Genomic DNA, 8,447 nt, shown 5'->3' with positions numbered 1-8,447 from the left:
TTACAAAGGTTGATGCAGTTCCAAAAGGCATTGACCCTGTTCCTATTAATTCTATTTACACTAAACTTCTCTGAGGCCCTGAGAAATTTATTAAAGTCTCCCTCAATGAGCTAAGGGGGATGTTGGAGTTATTAAGGGACTAACCATAGTTTATGAAATAGTCCTACAGAGACTGTCTTACATAGAAATCAGTACTTGCATAATTGGAACTAAAAAACCAATTGAAGGGAGGATTGATAACCTTCACTTCAACATAGATGCCTTGAGGGTGGACAATAATGTCTTGAATGTAAAGGGAGGTTCTATCCCACATGATAACAATACCCCCAGAGTTTCCAGTGGTCGGGAACTAAATTTGGCTGTTAAACCTAAGAGTCTGAGTAATAGCTTTGTGGTCAGCCATGCAGATCTCAAGTAGAGCTAAGACAGTGGGCTTGTATATATTGATCATGGCTTGACAATGTCTCCTAAACTCGATATTATTTATCCCTATAACATTCCATACTATGATGTTCATCATTGAATTGACTTGAGTTGGTTGGAGATTCTTTATTAATCTCTTGCCCTTTTCTAAGGGGGGGGATAGACAGTCATTGGTTTCTTCCTCTTCTTATAAAGTGGGTTCAACTTTGTGGAATAGAAGATTCCTGTTCCTGGGAGCTTTAGTTCTAGATCGAATTTTTTGAGCTCCAATGGTAATAAAATTAGTAGAAGCTCGCTGATAAGGTCCTCGAATAAGTGAGATGGAGGTTTTTCTAGAGTGATGGCATCTGTATGAGGAGCTTTAAGGGATGCTGGAATGTTTTCCATTTAGCTGTTTCTTTCTCTCAATGCTTTCAGGGTCTTTTCTCGTTCCATTATCTCGAGAGATAATAAGGTTGGCATTAGTAGTGGAGAGTTTGAGTGAGTCTGGGGCTGGGGAAGGAGGTCCTAGAATTTTTTTACAAAAAGAGAACCCTCTAATAGTAATTCTATCCTTTTGGAGGGGGGAGAATGGTAAGCTTTGACTCAGAGAGTTCCTATGTGATCGAGTCTGTTGATTAACTAGTTGCAAAACCTTAACTGAAGATGCTTCGCATCATCGTCATCCTTACGTCCTAACCATAGTTGGTCAGACCCTGACTCATGCCCTCTCTCACCAGTTGAGATAGATAATGAGGGTCTTGTATTAAGGGGATGAGTATCCTCCCCTCCATATTTAACTTTAAGGGGATAGTTTGTTGGGACAGGCATATCTCCAACCATGAGGTTGGAAAGTGATTTAGTTCCAGTGGTTTGGTGGAGAAGACTAGAGGGGGAAGGTGGTCTTGACTAGATGAAGCCATTGGTAGAATGAGTAGGTAAGGGAGAGAAAATGTAAGGATCAAAAGGCAAGATACTTGACTTGTGAGAGTCTTTTTCAAGAGTGTCTGGAGGTAAGACTGTGAGTCTTCCATCATTAATGATTGGTTAAGAAGTTAATGAGTGTCTGTTGGAAAAGACACTCTTACTTTTTTTATTGATGTGAGCTGGTAAAGCACATTCAGAGGGGATATCAAGCGTTTGGAGAGAGAGAAAGTGGCTTGGATCTTTTTCCAGCTCAGCAACCCAAGGAGTTTTCTCTAAGCTAATGGATTCAGACTGGGCCACGGGATTGGGAGTGAGAGAGCCACACGTATCCACCAGACTTTGATGACCCAAATTGATGGGCCTCTTTTCATTCATGAGGCGTTCAAAGTTAGTCGGCCCGGGGAGGGGGATTATTAGCCACATCTGTCCAATTGAATTAGAATGACTACTCAGTGGGTCCTTTTTAGGCCCAATTATTTTTCAGGCTTATAAGGATCGGACCTATTAGGGTTAAGGGGAGGTTCTAGGTTCTTACCTTTAGCTGTACTTGGAAGGACGTCGGATAACGATGCAGCTATGGCATCCGAAGATATAGGGTCAAGAAACTTACCAGAGGTTGCATCAAACCTTTTAACCTTGATGTTGTGCTGCCTTGCCTTACCTACGTGGATTGATTGGATACGATCTTTCGTTTTTCGGTTGAAGACGATTGTCGTCCATGTTTTATCCCTTTCAAATTTCATTTGGTGAGAAAATGGTTTTAACCTTTCTAAAACTATTTCAAATGATTCAAGAAAATTTCAAAACAATTTTAAAAAAATTCACATAGTCGCCACTTGATTTTTATAGAAAAAATCAAGAAAAAACTTAAAAAGATTTTCAAAGGTTCAAAAATAGAAATAAACCTTTAAAACTAGAAAAACTGGGTAAGGGTTCAATTAATGCCCTAAGAAGGTTTTTAAGGCGCTTAAGAGCGTCCGTTTAAAATGGTTTACCAAAAAGAACTAACTTGACTAACTAAACGTGGCTAATTTTTACGAAGACTTGATTTTATAAAAAAAATTACCTTTAACTTCTTTTTTTGAAGACCTAAAATGACATTTGTCAACCAAGCGAAAATTGGTCCTATTAAACAACTTGACAAAATTTCCTGTAAAGAAAGGTTGAGCTAAACCCGTTTTCTTTATAAATTATTCTTTCAAATAAGAGGGAGAAAAAAAGTGATTTTTGAATATCATTTTTGATAAAAATATGTCTTTAAAGAAAAATATTAATTTAAACAAATTATGAACCTTGGCTAATTGGTGAAAATATTGTTATCTTTCGTAAAGGAAATTGAGTTTAGGTCGATGAAAATTCTTTTTAACTTGAATGAACTACTTTAATGAACTACTTTAACATATTGATGAAATAAAATGCCATTTTGATTTTTTTAAAAGTCATTCGAAGAAAAAACATAAGGAAATATATTTTTATCAATTTTGAAAATTACGCTATAAAATAAATTAAGGAAAGGAAAAATGCAGAGAAAAACAAAAATAATGATTCAAAAGAGGATTTATAAAGGCTAACCAAATTAATAATTAATACAAGCACATAATAAAATAGGATTTACAAGGAAATGAATAAGAAGAATTAAAATTTGGGCCTTTAATTGGCCCATCAATAAAGCTGCCCAGCTTTTAGGTCCATTCTTTATGGACTTTTGGTCCATTTCTGCAGTGTATACCTAGCTGTATACTGACGGTATATCACAGCCCTTCATCCTTGCATTTTTCGGTATATTTCCACGTATATACTGTATATCAACGTAGAAATAAGCATATTCTCTCTCCATTTTTAATTGTACACTGTATGATGGTATGCAGCTACGACTTTCAATGGATACCCGCTGTATATCATTGTATACCATCTTGGATACTTGTGTGATCCTGTGTATATCCGTCCAAATTTGGACTTTAATGAGGCTCGACTCGACGAACAGCGAATGCGAAGGAATGGGAGTCCTATCGAACTCTTTCAAGATGGGTTCATGTAAAAGAAAGAAAATATAACGATTAGTACTTGACTACAACTTTTCATAACAGAATTATCGATGGGAAATCGTCATCATTATTTCTAACATCTTGGTGAGGTAATCAATCCAGAATACTTAAAGGAAATGTCAAAGCTACAAGAAATGAAAACGGGCAATAATAATTCTATGAACTAACCCCATTATATACAACTATTAAGTAAGTTTAACTGAGAGTTCAACACGGCAAGTAGGACGAGCGATGATGCAAGACATCTACATGATCACATAACTAAGACATTAGCCAAAGTCCAAGCAATATACCCTATATACAAAGGAACGGTTAAGAGGTTCAATCATCTTAATCTTGATTTTTCACATGTAGCAAATATGCTGCTCCACACTCATTTTATTAAGGAAAAAAAGAAATAGCTTGTACAACATGTTTTTTAGGAGAATTTAGGCAGTTCGTATATAGGAGTAATGCCATCCAAATTTAAAGTGAAGGTTTTTATAAACTATCTCAAACAAAGAAACAAGATGACAAGGTCCCTGAATATTCAATCCGTTAATAGACCAACTAATTCTTGACGCGTCATATTATTATGAAACAAAGCGGCAAAGATGCAGAAACCGAATAAACCATAAAGTGAATCACTTCTTGGGCCGCTAAACACAACAACTTAATAAAAAGAATGAAAAAAGAATTGATCTAATCTAGTAGCTAAAATGAACACCATTAATTAGGAAAAAACATCCACACAAATTAACTAGTCTATAGCCCAAAAAAATGCCAATTAGGCTAAGAATGTGGCCCTGCTTATTTAATAACCAAAGAAAAGAAAACCTCCTAATTCCAGCAACATAGTTCCCAAATATTAAAATCTAAGTAGTAACCTTTATCAAGAATATAACGAATGAAGAAAGGAGAAGAACTAGACTAACCAAAACACCAAAAAAAAAAAAAAACAGAAGCTTACACAACAACTATGCATCTGACGACTAGAGAATTATCACAATACAACTTTTATCACATAAAGCCTTATGGCTTTCAAAGCGCTCTACAGCGAATAATTCCATCATTACTACGAAATTGCTACTAGCACGGAGAAGAATAAATTACGAAGGGATTAAATGAACAAGCCGTGTTTACCTTTTCGGGGGCAGGAACTGAGACGGACGAGCTCTTTAAAATGGACTTTAACACCGGAGTTCAGTTAATTTCGCTGGAATTAAATAATTTCGCCGGAATCCGAAGTAATTTTTGTTGGAATTTTCACTTTTCTTCTTTTTTTCGTTTCCTCGGAATTGATTTTCCAAATATGTTTCTTCTCGAATTCTTTGGTTACGTGGGATTAGAGGAATGCTCCTTCCGGAGATTTGAGACTGATTTTAGGGGGAATGGAGGGGTAAAAAGGGAAAAAGAGTTAGAAATTTGAATTTCAAAATTGAGATAAGAAGAGCTGGAATTTATACAGAATCTGAACGTTATTGCTGAGCTGGACGGGTGGTTGGGGTTGTTGGCATTTCTGGTTGAGCTGGTTGGGTCGTCGATTGCTGACTCGACGGGTTCAGATTTTGGGTCACCGAGTTCGTCGTTGTCGACGGGTTGAAGGTGGTACCATCGCTGTTTTGTTGTTGGTGTTTGTACACTGCTTGCAAGCAGTGTTGTTAGCTGTTAACGTTGGAGTTGTCGGTGTTTGTTATCACGTTTTGGAGTGTTGTTGGCTACTGGTGTTGGATTGGTACGGGTAAAATGGGAACAGAGGAAAAAGGGTATGGTCCGGTTCGATTTCAGCTTGTTGGGCTGATGGGTTGGGTCAAGGGAGAAGAGAAAGGGGTGTCATTTTGGGCTGGTGGCCCAATTTTTATGAGGCTGATTGATTTAAAAAGGATTGGGTTTAAGGTTTTTAATAAATAACCCCAAATTATAAATTCAGTCAATTTATTTAAATCCGGCCAAATCGAAAACCAATTGGCTAATTGTATTGCAATTATGGTTCAATTAATTTCAATTACAGTCAAATTTAATTAATCACCTAAATTATATCAAAATTGAATACGAATTATGAACTGGTTTAATTTTGAGTTTCTTAATTTATTAAATTTAAACAAATATTGTTCGAATAAATTATTTTTGAGAATAAATTATGTTTCAATCTAGATTTTGCCCATTTGAATTGATTTTCAGGAAAATCCTTGATTAAAATCAAACTTTCAGTAAAATAATTATTTAAGTAATAAAATCATACGATCTTGTATACAAATATAAGAACATATAATCGTTACTCAAAATGACAAAATTGTCTAGAAAATATTTTGAAAAGATTTTTTTCATTTGAATAAAATAAATATTGTAATTTTATTTAAAATCAATGAAACGCGAAATTAAACTTAGTCACGGAGGGCAAAAATTAAGTGTTAACAACTGCCCCCTTCCTTTGGGTAGGGTGGATGCAAGTAACCCTTGGCAAAAGGAGTTTGACGTCCCTAATTTTTATCCGACCACAAATTCATTTCTCAAAAGAAATTAGTTTTCGCACGAGTTTTTAGAGAGTTATGGATGAACCCCAGTATCGGCTTTCCTACATATCTAAGGTTGCATGAGAATTCAGGCCACTTGTAGTTCATAAAGCTTGATTTTTAAACATGATTTTCAAAGAATTCATAAGCTATTCCGTATTTCAAATTTTGGTGAAACTGAAGAGCTGTGGGATAAGAGAATTGAGGGGAAGGTTGGAATGCCGTCGAGTTTTCTACATAGAGCCCAGCCTATATATCCTAATGATTCCGGAAATCAGACTGCTTGTAGTTCAACTCGATCAGTAGAAAGATAGTCTTTTATGTTAGACGATCTTTGGTTCGAAATCAGTGACAAGTTAACTGGGTTAAGGAAAAGAGGCTTGTAATTTCTTAACCATGAATGTGAGATCCTTCACATCCATAGGCAAGAATTTACCCGGATATAATTTTCAAAACTCTGAGTGCGTTATCCCTCGGATTTGAAGAAAAGGGAAAGTTACTTCCAGTATGAGTTTAGAAGTATCCTGAAAGTGAAACTGAAACCAGAACATCCCAAAATATCCCACACGTCTTCTAATAGGGGTGTGGTTTGATGGTGGTGGAAGTTGTTCTTTAGCTCGCGATCAAAGAGTTTAGTATTCCTCTTTGAACTATGTCCCAATTCGCTGCTAAGAAAAAGTTCCACGTTGTGCTGTGTCCTTTTTGGAGTCGTTCACACCTGTGATTTTGAATTGAGAATTTCATCCTTTCTGATGCTCTCGACAATATCTCCAAAAAAATAGTTAGTTGCAAAATATAGCATTACCCAAACATAAATTAGTGCAAACCTATTTGAACACGGTATGCTAAGATAGTCAAACCTGTTCTACAAATATTATGTCACTTTAAACGGGGTGACAACCCAACATGCACTAGTAAAAAAAGAATGACTTATCTTGAATGTAACATGCCACTTTGAACGGAGTGACGGTCCAACTTGTCTCATTGAATGACGGACGACCCATTTAAAATATAACATGCTACTTTGAATGGAGTAATGATCCAATGTGTCTCATTGAAGGACGGACGACCTATTTAAAATGTAATATACCACTTTGAATGAAGTGACGGTGCAACGTGTCTCACTGAAGGATGAATAACCCATTTTGAATATAACATGTCACTTTGAATGAAGTGACGGTTCAACATGTCTCATAATCACTTGCACTAAACTTATTAGTAGCAAATGCAATATAAGGGCAATCGTTCATACCTTGTTTTAGTATGCCATATTGAAGTAGGTCAAAATTTATAACATATAACGTTGAAGGAGGTGATGGTCCATAATAAAAATATGTCACTCTGAAGAAGGTGATGGTCCATAACATAATCACATGTCACTCTGAAGGAGGTGATGATCAACATAATAAAATATCACTCTGAAGGAGGTGACAGTCCATAACATAATAAAATGTCACTTTGAAGGAGGTGGCGGTCTGTAACATAGTAATATGTCACTCTAAAGGAGGTGACGGTCCATAACATAATCATATTTCACTCTAAAAGAGGTGACGATCCTTAACATAGTATATGTCACTCTGAAAGAGATCATGATTAACATAATAAGATGTCACTCAGAAGGATATGGCGGTCCATAACATAGTAAAATGTTACTCGAAAGAAGGTGATAGTCTGTAACATAGTAATATGTCACTTTGAATAGGGTAACGGTCCATAACATAAGCATATGTCACTCTGAAGAAGGTGATCGTCTGTAACATGGTAATATGTCACTCTTAAGGAGGTAATGGTCTACAACATAATCATATGTCACTCTAAAGGAGGTGAAAGTCCATAACATAATAAGATGTCACTCTAAAGGAGATGACGGTCCATAACATAATAAGATGTCACTCTGAAGGAGGTGACGGTTCGTAACATAGTAATATGTCACTCTGAAGGAGGTGACGGTTCATAACATAATCATATGTCACTCTGAAGGAGGTGACGGTCCGTAATATAGTAATATGTCACTCTGAAGGAGGTGACGATCCACAACATAATCATATGTCACTCCGAAGGAGGTGATAGTCCGTAACATAGTAATATGCCATCTGAAAGAGGTGATGGTCCATAACATAATAATATGTCACTCTAAAGGAGGTGACGGTCTGTAACATAGTAATATGTTACTCTGAAGGAGGTGACAATCCACAACATAATCATATGTCACTCTGAAGGAGCTGACGGTCCATAACATAATAAGATGTCTCAAATAAAGTGTAATGACCCTCACAGTTACTTTTTCGGTATTTTAACACACTTTCGATATGCAAAGCTTTTCTATAACTGTCCCAAGTTATTTATGACTTGCTGGGATTGATAGTTCGGCTTCCAGGCAGTTGGTTTGATTAATTTTAGTAATATCTAGTGTATTTTGGAATATTTAATTTGAATTGACATTTGGTAAAATTATAATTTAGTACCCTTCTAAAATATTTTTGATATTTACTAAATTCCTTAAGTTATGTTATATCTATATCACTTTATAGTAGCTTTTATAGTCTATTAACATTTTAAGTGGAGATAGTAAATCTAGAAA

General features: G+C 35.9%; 1 long non-coding RNA gene across 1 annotated transcript; it reads right to left on the bottom strand.

Annotated features, from left to right (window-relative positions):
- Positions 1 to 2,871: 2,871 nt before the first annotated feature.
- Positions 2,872 to 5,230, bottom strand: LOC107870680. The gene is made up of 2 exons (XR_001674270.2): positions 4,497 to 5,230; positions 2,872 to 3,345 (listed from the first exon to the last, which is right to left on the bottom strand). It is a non-coding gene; the product is annotated as an uncharacterized LOC107870680 (long non-coding RNA).
- Between the last annotated feature and the right edge of the window lie 3,217 nt (positions 5,231 to 8,447).

Source organism: Capsicum annuum, chromosome 5, assembly GCF_002878395.1.
Source record: "Capsicum annuum cultivar UCD-10X-F1 chromosome 5, UCD10Xv1.1, whole genome shotgun sequence".
NCBI classification, from domain to species: domain Eukaryota; kingdom Viridiplantae; phylum Streptophyta; class Magnoliopsida; order Solanales; family Solanaceae; genus Capsicum; species Capsicum annuum.
The sequence above is the reverse complement of the archived record's forward strand: the minus strand, read 5'-3'. Positions and strand labels throughout refer to the sequence as shown.